The sequence below is a fragment of the Pteropus vampyrus genome, unplaced genomic scaffold (genome assembly GCF_000151845.1).
Source record: "Pteropus vampyrus isolate Shadow unplaced genomic scaffold, Pvam_2.0 Scaffold67, whole genome shotgun sequence".
Taxonomy (NCBI): Eukaryota; Metazoa; Chordata; class Mammalia; order Chiroptera; family Pteropodidae; genus Pteropus; species Pteropus vampyrus.
In genome coordinates, this window is record NW_011888848.1 from 6,700,323 (window position 1) to 6,713,062 (window position 12,740).

The 12,740-nt window shown below is 35.0% G+C and overlaps 1 non-coding gene across 1 annotated transcript; it reads left to right on the top strand.

Moving 5' to 3' along the window:
• Positions 1-10,670: 10,670 nt before the first annotated feature.
• On the top strand, positions 10,671-10,789 carry LOC111740725. Its single transcript, XR_002780730.1, has one exon. It is a non-coding gene; the product is annotated as a 5S ribosomal RNA (ribosomal RNA).
• The last annotated feature ends 1,951 nt before the right edge of the window (positions 10,790-12,740 follow it).

Sequence of the window (12,740 nt, forward strand, 5' to 3'; positions counted from 1 at the left end):
AATCATGTACCAAGAAGACATAACACTTATTAATATCTATGCTCCCGATCTGGGAGCCTTGAAATACACAAAACAATTACTAACAGAACTAAAGGGAGAAACAGGCCAAAACACTATTGCAGTAGGGGACCTAAATACCCCACTGTCGGATATGGACAGATCATCCAAACAGAAAAATCAATAAGGAAATAACATTCTTAAATGACACATTAGATCAACCGGACATAATTGACATTTACAGAGCCCTTCATCCCACAACAGCTGCTTGTACATTCTTCTCTAGTGCACATGGAATATTGACAAGAATTGACCACATACTGGGACACAGAAGTAGCCTCAACAAATATAATAGTGTTGAAATCATACCAACCATATTCTCTGATCATAACGCTTTGAAACTAGAGATCAACTGTTAAAAAGAAAGCGGAAAGAACCACAAATACATGGAGAATAAACAACAGGCTACTAAAGATTGACTGGGTCATAGAAGAAATAAAAAGAGAGATCAAGAGATACATAGAAACGAATGACAATGATAGTACAACATATCCAAACTTTTGGGACACAGCAAAAGCAGTCATAAGAGGAAAGTTGATATCATTAAAGGCCTATCTCAAAAAACAAGAATGAGCCCAAATAAACAACCTAAAAAACTAGAAAAGGAAGAACAAATGAAGCCTAAAATCAGCAGAAGGAAAGAAATAATCAAGATTAGAGCAGAATTAAATGAAATTGAAAACAAACAAACAAACAAAAACAATAGAAAGAATAAAAGCAAAAAAGACCTAGTTCTTTGAAGTTTAATAAAATTGACAAACCTCTAGCTAAACTCACTAAAGAAAAAAGAGAAAGAACACAAATAAACAAAATCAGAGAAGAAAGAAGAGAAATTACGACAGACACTGCAGAAATACAAAGGATTGTACAAGAATACTATGAAAAAATATATAACACCAAATTTAATAACCTAGAAGAAATGGACAAGTAATTAAAAAGGTACAACCTTCCCAGACTAAATCAAGAACTGGCAAATCTAAATAGACCGATCAGCAGTATGGAAATAGAAGCAATCTTCAAAAACCTACCAAAAATGTAAAAGTCCAGGACTCGATAGCTTCACCAGTGAATTCTACCATTCAGAGTAGATTTAGTATTTATTCTCCTCAAACTCTTCCAAAAAAATCAAAGAGGAGGCAGTACTTCCCCCCTCATTTTATGAGGCCAATATTACCCTGATATCAAAACCTGGTAAAGGTAACACAAAAAAAGAAAACTACAGACCAATATCTCTCACAAACACAGTTGCAAAAATCCTAAATAAGATACTAGTGAACCAAATACAGCAACATATTAAAAAGTTTATACACCATGATCAAGCGGGCTTCATCCCAGGGGCACAGGGATGGTTTAACATATGCAAATCGATTAATGTGATACACCACATAAACAAATTAAAAAATAAGAATCATATGATCATATCAATAGATGCAGAAAAAGCCTTTGACAAGATACAGCATCCATCTATGATCAAAAAACTTAACAACATTGGTATAGAAGGAAAGTACCTTAACATAATAAAGGCCATATATGACAAACCCTCAACCAACATTATATCTAATGGTGAAAAACTAAAAACCTTCCCTCTAAGATCAGGAACAAGGCAGGATGTTCCACTATCATCACTGTTATTCAATATAACATTGGAGGTCCTAGTGAGTGCTATCAGGGAAGAGAAAGATATAAAAGGCATTCGAATAGGAAATGAAGAAGTCAAACTGTCACTATTTGCGGATGACATAATTCTCTATATGGAAAACCCTAAAGGCTCCACAAGAACACTACTAGAAACAATAAGCAAATATAGTAAAGTTTCTGGATGCAAAATCAATGTTCAATAATCCATAGCATTCCTATGGTCTAAATAATGAAGTGTCAGAAAAAGAAGTGGAAAAAATAATTTCTTTTGCAATTGCAACATAAAGAATAAAATACCTAGGAGTAAATCTAATGAAACAAATGAAGGACCTATATAATGAAAACTATAAGATCCTATTAAAAGAAATCGAAGAAGATACAAAGAAATGGAAAGATATTTCCTGTTCTTGGATTGAAAGAATCAACATAATTAAAATGACCTTATTACCTAAAGCATTGTACAGATTTAAAGCAAGTCCCATCAAAATCCCATTGGGATTTTTTAAAGAAATGGAACAAAAAATCAACAGATTTGTATGGAAGCACAAAAGACCCCAAATTGCCAAAGCCATCCTGAGAAGAAAGAATAAGCCTTGAGGTATCACTCTGCCCAACTTCAAATTATACTACAGAGCAACAATAATCAAAATATCATGGTATTGGCAGTAAAACAGATTCACAGATCAGTAGAACAGAATTGTGAGTCCAGGAGTAAACCCATGTTTATATGGGCAAACAGTTTTTGACAAAGGAGCCAAAAACATACAATAGAGAAAGGAAAGCCTCTTCAATACATGGTGCTGGGAAAACTGGAAAGCCACCTGCAAAAGAATGAAACTAGACTGTTGTCTATCACCACACACCAGAATTAAATCAGTGGATTAAAGACCTGAATATAAGACCTGAAGCAATAAATTGCATAGAAGAAAACTTAGGAACTAAACTCATGGACTTTGAACTTAAAGAGGATTTTATGAATTTTACCTCAAAGGCAAGAGAAGTAAAAGCAAAAATAAATGAATGGGACTACATCAAAATAAAATCTTCTGCACAACAACAACAAAAAAATCATTAAAATCAAGAGACAACCATCTAAATGGGAAAAGATATTTGCAAGCAATGCCTCCAATATAGGCCTGATATCCAAAATATACAAAGAACTCATACAACTCAATAACAACAAAAAAAAAATCAAATGATCCAATCAAAAAAATGGACAGAGGACCTGAACAGACACTTCTCCCTAGAGGACATACAAATGGCCAGCAAATATTTGAAAAGATGCTCAACATTGCTAGCTGTTAGGGAAATACAAATAAAAACTACGATGAGATACCATCTCATGCTTGTTAGAATAGCTATAATCAACAAGACAAGTAATAACAAATGTTAGAGAGGATGTGGAGAAATAGGAAACCTCATACACTGCTGGGGGAACTGCAATTTGGTTAGCCACTATGGAAAACAGTATGGAGGTTCCTTAAAAAACTAATAATTGATCTACCATAGGATCCAGCAATCCCTCTACTGGGTATTTACCCCAAAGACTTGAAAACCTATATCTGAAAAGATATTTGCATGCCCATGTTCACAGCAGCATTATTCACAGTGGCCAGGACATGGAAGCAACTGAAGTGTCCTATGATAGATGATTGGCTAAAGAAGCTGTGGTACCTAAATACAATGGAATATTACTCAGCCATAAGGAGAAATGAAATACTGCCATTTGCAGCAACATGGATGGACCTTGAGATAATTATGCTCAGCGAAATAAGCCAGACAGAAAAAGTTGAAAATCACATGATATTACTTATATGTGGGATATAAACCTAAAAGCAACAAATAAGCAGAATAAACAAACAGAGACTCATGGACATGAACTACAGACTAGTGGTTACCAGAAGGTAGGGGTGGGTGAAGACGGGGTAGGTAAACGGTTAAAGAGGGTCAAATATAGTGGTGTAGGTGGAAGGTGAAGTGGGTAAAGGGGATCGAATATATGGTAGCTGAAGGAAACTGGACTTTGGGTAGTAAAAACACAACAGAATATATTATAATGTATACCTGAAAATTATATAATTGTATTAACCAATGTTATCCCAATAAACTTAATTTAAAAAAAAAAGAAATGAAAACTCATTCTGCAACTTGCTTGATCTTTGACCCTAAATTCTCTGCCTCTTTTCCATCCTTACTTTACTCTGAGATAGGACTAATTGTATAGGCTATAGTATAGATACATCAAGCCCTTAGTATACACAGTGCTCAATAAAGGTTATTAAGTATAAATTCTAACCAAACCCTCCCTATGACATCTCTATTTCGAATTCATTGTTTGGTTACAGATCCTACTCCACCTTTCCCACAAGGAATTTTTAAAGGTTTTTGATAGGCTGACAATAATCACCCTTTAGTTTTTTCAGAGAATGTATCGTTAATTGAACATTTTCTAGTACTGCTATGACTCAAGAGAATCAGGGGGCACCTAGAAATCTCAAATTTCTTTCTGTCTCCAATAACCCCTATGGGCTTAGATCCATCAGTCAGCACTAGATCAAACTATAATGCTAAGAGCCTCTGCTCTAGGATCGGAATTCAGTCTGCAACTGCAAGACACTGTGAGAACCCCTTGAAATCCAAGGCTCTGCATCTTCTCTGTCGGTTTGACGTTGTCTTTGCCTTGGCAGAACTTCTCTTCCCCCAGAAAACTAAGTCCTTTCAACCCTATTATTCTTTCAGGGAGTTTTTAGCTCCCCTTTTGCTCAACATTTCCCCTTCAGAGAAGGATCTGGGGCTTTTCTTTGTGTCAATAGAAGTTCCACTGAAGAATTTTTTCTTAAACAAAGGAGCAGTTTTCCTGAGTGTTAAATTTTGCCAACAGTCTTGGTGCCATAGGAGCAGCCTGCAGGTAACTTTCAAATGGCGTATTTCTGATTCTGATATGAAGTGTTCATATGCTGTGACAGGAGTCTTTACAGAATCGAGGAAAAACCAAAAGGGGTTAGTAATCCATTTTAACCTAGGTTCTTGAATTATAAGTTTTGCAGGCAGACATGGCAGGTGGACACAACTATGTCTGGAGAATTGCAAGAGACTTGGTCCAGGTGGAATGCAGACTGCAGTGGGAAAATGGGGCTCGGGTGGCAGGCAAGGGCCAGAGATAGACCATATATATCATAATAAAAAATCTGGACTTTAGCCAGAAAACATGTCCTTCCAAACCTGGATGCACATCAAAACCATTGGAGGATTTTGTTTTTCGTTTTTAAAAAAAACCCACCCCAAACCTACTAAATCAGAATATTTACAGAGAAGGCTGGCCTATATTTCTTAATCTAGTTACAACTCATTGCTGCCCACATCTCACTGGAACAGAAATCAATATCAAATTAGAAGAGAAAAACTTTACGAATTTTGAAAGTCCTGTAATGGAATTTCATACTGAACATGAATTATATGAAAACATGTAGCACTGTGTAGAGATACTAGTTGGTCAATAATTATGTGTTTAATTGAGATCCTTTCAGCATTTAGATGTTATAATAGGATTATTCTATATTCATTTGTACTTTGTTGATGATTTTAAAATCTCACGTCTTTGTCATGATGTTATATCATAATCATATATGATAGATGAAGATTTGTTCTTCTTTATGGCCAAGGAGACTAATAAAAAAATAAAGAATGAATGAAGAAGACTGATTTGGAGAAAAATGTTTGATATAAAATATAGAATATAATCAGGTACTGTAATATTGGTTTCTCAAAGCTCATAATGGTGAGAGGTAAAACTGGTATTGTCCCTATGATCTGCTACTAGAGCCTCTGTAAGAGAAAGATGGTACAATCTAAAGAGGGCTGTAGAATCTACCTTCACGTTAAAGAGATGGAATTGATCTTAAATGATGACACCAACTAGGACTGGCATCTCCAAAATATTCAAAAGCTCAGAAATAAGCCAAAGTACATAAAATCTGTGATCTCTCTTCTGTTCTCCGTGCATACCATCAGTCATGAGTCTTGATGATTTGCCTCGCAACTGTCTTTCTCAGACTCACCTACAATCCACACTCCTTATAACTGACCTAGTTCAGTTTCTCATTTTCTCTTGCTTATACTCCAGCAAGCCTTCTCACTGTGCATGCAGCCTTCAGCATCTTCCTACTGTAATCTTCTACATGTTATAAGAGTATCCAAAAACATGCTGATGCTGGGATGATTGCCAACATGTGAAGAATCATCTTGTTTTTATAATTAAAATATCTGATTACTCCAATTATTTTTTAGATCAAGTCCAAATTCCTTAATCTGGCAAAGAAGGTTGTGCTAGGTCATGGGCCAGTCTTTCTGTAATTCCGATGACTCAGTAAAAAATGGAATCCTAAAGAATGAAATCAGACTTTGGCTAGGATTGTTTTACAACGGAGTAAATGAACAGTTGAGTGGTAACTTAGTCTCGCCCCTCGTCCAATGTGATAAAAGCTGACAGCCTCCATCTGCTACTCTGAGGTTTCACTCCATAGGCCACACTGCCTGTCAGTTTTGGATAAGCCTGGAACCAGAGGCTAGTTACTTATTTGTTTCTTTATCTCCTATATTCTTCGCATAAGTTATGTGCTGATGTTGGTAGTAAAGCGAAGTAGAAACAAATTTGAACATGATCTGAATAGTGATTCTCATTAGTCATCAAATCTAGACCAGCCCTTGCTAGTCTGGTCGAAGATCTTTGCTGACATAGACCCTGCTCACACGTGCAGTCTCTTTTCCTTCCAAGTCTGCCACACCGCACTTTAGTCCGGGCTCTCAAAACCACTCACAATTCCCTCACAACACAAGGACTACACAAGCATCCCTGCTTTGTTCTTATAATCACCTTCTTTGTCTAAATATGACTCATCTTTTAGGATTCACTTTATGAGTAATTCTTCCAAGAGGATGTCCCAGATGCTGTCCTTTCCCACCAGACTAGGATAGGCCTACTTTCACTCTGTCCTTCCTAGTCTCATTCACCCAGTGGCTAACATACTTAACTGCAGATACAAAGAATATCCAAATTCTTATGCATCCTGCTATGGTCCCAAAAAAGTTATGTCAGTTTAATTTGTGTTACAGGAGAGTTCTATGGTATCCTTTTCTTGTTTTGTGTTCAAAAAGAAAATGCCTTTTGCATACTGGATGAGCAATTTCTGATGTTTGCCTCCACTTGAGAACAAACATAATGAGGTTACATTTGGACTAATTTTCATAAATAATAAGACAAATCGTATTTGTCCCAAGATGAAGAATTAGGCTAAGTAGAAGATACATTACAATCTAGTCCTACGATTGCATTTGTTTATCATTAAACTGTGCTAAATAAAAACTTTGTCTGTATTTTGCATAGACGTTTGGGGAAAAATAAAGTCAAATTTATGGTTTCTTCTTACACCTACTAGACAACTCGCTCATGATTAACCAAGACAAATTGCAAACCTTATTAAATAATTCGTATATAACATTATTAAGCTACTATAATTGTGTTTATCACATGATGTTGGACAGGTCAACTAATCTCTCTGTGCTTTGGTTTTCTCATCTGTAACATTGGGCATTGAATTAGTCTATCAAAATAATCTTCTAATGATTCCGGTTAGATTTTAAAAGCAGATGGATATTAGGGATATAAAAGGAAACTTTTAAACACCAAAGTCTTCTTTCAGATAGTGTTGCGAATGAGAAAAGCACAGATTTTGACACTTGATAACATGAATTTGATTCCCAAAGATGAAATTTACTAGTATATGATCTTGACCTCACTATAAAATGAAGAAATAAACCATTTATACTGTATAGGTGTCATAAGTTTTAAAAACGGTGTAGAAACTGCTAGCATATCATAGATGCTCAATAATTGTAGCTATTTGGGGAATAACTGGGTACTCATCCCCAAACCCTTTCATTCTTTCACATCCTCACCTATGGTAGCAAAGTGCTTTTTACCATAGGAATTTATGGATGCTGTGGATGAGAAGTGATGGATGTCAATAAAAGAATGGTGTGTTACTGCTCTATATGTCACTATTGCAAATTTTGAACAGCCCAAGCAAACTCTCACTAAGCATGAGTAACCACAACACGAGGGGCTAAAGAAGGAGTCAGGATTCTAGTCTTTTTGGTTGGGTCAGTCTTGACCCCTCTGACATTGACCACTTAAACGAGATAAAAAAGCAGGAAAATAAAATAGAACAGAGAAGATTAACAAAAAGGAAGGACCTCTGGACCCTCATGTGAGGCCATTTCTGTTGGGTTAACATGTGGTTGTTAGTAATTATTAAAATAAAATTTGCCACCACCTTAATCAATTCAAATATCTATGTGATGCTACTAATAAGATTTTGTTTCTTCTCTAATGAATTAAGCTACAGATCTTTCTAGGTGTGCACAATGACCTATCATTACAAGGAATAAAAACAGGAAAGATTTTATTTGTGATCTTTTTTGTGCACTGACACTGATCATCTAACGATGAGCCAATCACCTCTCGTGCAGAGAAAAATAGCAGATGGACTATAATTCCTTATGTTTGCTCTATATGTTACTTTAATTTATATTTATTTATTCATCTACATCTACTCCTAGGCTTTTGATTCTAAATAACCAACTTGGCACTCAGATAAAGAAAACGATTGATTTCCTGTCTCTGACAAACTTGTCCTACCACTAGTCCTCCTCACCTCAAGGAAAAAATCTCTAATTATCACTTCTTGCTCTTTTTCCCTCATATCATATACCCAATCCAACAGAGGCCATATCCCCTCAACTTCTAAAATGTATCCTAATTCTTTCATCTCTCCATCTATACTATTTCCAACATAATTTAAATACTACACTCTCTAGGACTAATTTATAATGTACATGAAAGTGATCTTTTAAAAAATAAATCATATCACACTGCTCCTAGTTTGTAACATTTCAATAGCTTCTCATCAAAATTAGAATAAACATCAGACTTCTTACTCTTGCCTACAAAGCCCCATGTCAGCGGTTCCCTCCTTCCTCACTGACCTCATCTCCTCCATTCCCCTCCCCACTCACCAAGTCCAAGGGCCTTCTTTCTCATTCTAAAAAGTGCCACATTCATTTTTGCTGTAAGGCCTTTCTCTAGTTCCTCATCTGCCAGCTTCACAGGCATGTGACCTGTGCAGTCACACATGGCCCTGGTACCAAAAGGGACCCACACTTGGTTTAATGCTCTATTGTTGCTGTCTAAAAATTTTTAATAATTTCACTTTTTAACTTGTGTTTTGTAAGTGACATCCAATGGCACAATGGAGCACATGGGTGAGCAGAAGAAACATGCAATATTTCCATCATTCATTACCACCTCATTTGCACGTAGCACTTGCAATGCCTCATAAGCACAGAGTTCTGATGGACCTGTAATGTGTAGGAGTTCATCATGACTCAAAGTGAATACAAAGAAAGCATGTGATGTCTAGAACTGAGTAAGCAGGGACACTTACAGCTCTGAGAGGACACGCCTTCTGTTGAGAACCAGAACTTGCTTCATGAGCAGAAAGGAAGCAATGATGTTCTAAGAAATGTGAATGATCAAAGAGCTCTATCAAAATCTTCGCTGCTCATGTAACTTCCCAGTATTATCTAACCACCTACAACAAAAACTAAAATAGATAAAATAGAGAGAAAGAGAAAGGGCAACGCATAGTTCATTTTTATTTAGTCCTTTCTTTCTCACAAGTAAGATCAAGGTAAGAGCATGCCTATCAGAGGTGAAATAAAAACAGTTGAATCAATTTTGTACAATGTTCTTGGTAAGAAGGAAATACATATATCTGCACAAGCTATGAAATCAAAACTTGTGTAATTTCGATGATGCCACCTGTGAGTTAAATGCTCTCATTTTTGCTTTTTAAACTGGCACTATACAATATAAAGATGAATGGTAACTCATCTAATAATTTAAAATTTTAATTTTATTTGCTTAGAATAACATTAACATATCGATAATGTTAAAATATGACAAATAACAGGTACTATGACTAGTCCAGGAAAAGAGCATAGAAAAAATGAGAGAGCTATATATATATTTGAGTACAAGTAATGGTACTTTTTCTGCTTTTAGAATAAGGAGACACACATTTTCTTTTTGCAAGGTGCCCTGAAAATAATGAAACCAGCTCTTCCTGCAACTTCACAAAACTGGCTCCTTCGGGTAAATCATGTCTTTGATCAAATTCCCTGATTCAGCTTCTTTGAGAAGCCACTCCTCACCACCAGTCTAAATCAGTTGCTGAGTATTCCCTCTCAAACCATCCTATCTCAGTACTCTGCGTACAATTATACGTGGATATTTGTCTGTATATTTCTAGCTGTCTGTCTGTATCCTCCCTTACGGGAAAAGAACTTTGGCTTTCTTGATCCCCACTTTTTGGAGCCATAAATAGTGGCTCACACTTATTAGGTATTCACTAAGTATTTCTGGAATGAGTGAATGAATAGCTATAATGATTACTACAGTACCCTATTTGAAATAAACCTTTCTGAAGTTACAATGTAAAAAAGTGTATAATGCTTTCACTATTTAAAAATTTTAGAAGGGAAAAAATCAATTTTCAACCATAGAGAACTACAGATTAATTTGGAAGTGAGTAACATCTAATTTTCAGCTTATTTTATATAGTATGGTTCTAAAAATAATGGAGTTGCAATAATATTTTTCTGCTGTCAGTCAGTTACATACTTTAAAAGAAGCTTTCATTTCCAAATAAATTTTTGTTTAAATGTTCCCTATGAATGACCAGCTAGAAGTTTCAGGTAAAAACTAAGAGCATCATGCTTTTTATTTTATTTTTAAATAAATTCCTCATAAAACATCTAGAATAGGGAAGGCCAGTGCACTTCATCTTGTGTGTTATGTTGCTAGGTGGGAAACAGTTGTCTGAAATATTACATTTAAAATGACAACAATTTTTTTTGTCTATGGCCATGCCACCCTGAACGTGCCTGATCTTGTCTGATCTCAAAAGCTAAGCAGGGTTGGGCCTGGTTAGTACTTGAATGGGAGACCACCTAGGAAGACCAGGTGCTGTAGGCATTAAAATTTTTTTTTTTTGCTTTACTCTCTAGAATAGACTACTCTGGCTCATTTATGACACCTCCATGGATGCAGAAGTGGGGAGGGGGAGCACGGGTGCCATGTACCTGATGCCATGAGTATCTTCATGCCTCATCCAAATGGGCATGGTATAAAGCTAAAAAAAGATCTGTTTCTTTGGTCTAGAATTAAGTGTACATTTTTGTGCTACCAAGGCAACAATTTTGCCTTAGGCAACACTGAAAATAACTGTAAATGATAACAAGAAATCAAAATTCTACAGAACATGAACCTCTGTGATTTGTTATGAAATAGAATTTCTGTAGAGCCAAAAATATAGCTATACCTAGTTATTATAAATACTAAATTATGTTTTCATCTTTAATAAGTTGGAGTATAACTTTTTGGAGGGAGATGATAAGTTGACATATTTGGGCTATTTGATATATGAAGGGAAAAGGTAAATATATATGTACTATATATTATAAAAAGAATCTGATTTTCTTTGGAATAAAGGATTAGAATGTACTCTGGCAAAAGTCTTTGCAAAATACTTCCAACTGTCAGTACCTGTAAGAAATTTTTTACCATATCTAATCTTACTGTCTACACCAAAGATAGATAAAGTGGCATTTCATTTTTCTATTTATCACTGAGTACTCCATGACACCTGTTTGAGAATGATTACACAAGTTTACATATCTCAGGTACTTCAAAGGGATATTTATGGTAAAATAATGTATTCTAAGTAAATAAGATGTCATAGATAACTCTATAAAATGATGTGTGGGAATACTACCAAAAACTCTACATAAGTAAATCTGACAATACAGATAAAATGAAACAATTCCTCAAAAAGCAAAACTGGTCCAATACTCTAATGTCAATTAATATATTCCATTATATTAATAACTAAAGAAGAAAAATCACATAACCAGATCAATTGGTGCAGAGTAAGCATTTTGTAAAACTTAATACCTATTTTTGATTTAAAAAAAAAAAAATCTCAGGAAACTGGAATGGAGGGAAAATTTCTCCCCTAAGATTTGGGAGAAGGCAAGAATTTCTTCTCTCACCACTGTTATTCAACATAGTGCCAAAAGTTCTAGCCAGTGCAAAAAGAGTCAAGAAAAAGAAATAAAAGGCATAAAGATCATAAAAGATCTATCCATATTTGCAGATGACATGAAAATCCCAAGGACTCAAAAACAAAAACAAACTCTTAAAACTGAAGAGCAAGTTAGACAGGGTCATAGGAAATAAGATTAATATATAAAAATTAACTGTATTTCTATATACAAGCAATGGATACATGAAAATCAAAATAAAAAATATGTTTCCATTTACAATTGCTCAAAAAGAATGAAATACTTAGTTAGGTGTAGACTTAACAAAACTTGAAAAGGCCTTGAATGCTAAACTACAAAATGCTGAAGGAAAGAAATCAAAGACAATCTAAATAAACAGAGATATACCCTGTTCATGGATTGGAAGAATTAATATATTAAAGATGTCAAATTTCCAAATTGATATAGAAGTTTAATACAATTTTGTTTTTAAATTTCAGCAAACTTTTTCATAGATATAAAAAGTTCTAAAATTTATATACAAAGTCAAAGGAATCAGACTAGGTCAAATAATTTTGAAACAGAAAAATAGAGTGGGAGGAATCAGTCTACTTGATTTCAAGAGTTATTATCTAGCTACAATAATCAAGACTGTGTGGTACTGGTAGAAGGATAGACACATAGATCAATGGAATCAAATCGAGAACCCAGAATAGACTCATACTAGTAAAACTACAGTTGGCACAATAATGGCCCCCTACAAGTATATCCAATCCTCAGAACTGTGATTATGTTAGGTAAAATGCTAAAAAGGGACTTTATAAGTGTGATTAAATTAAATTAAGGCTCTTGAGAGGGGGAGATTATCCTGGATTATCTAAGTG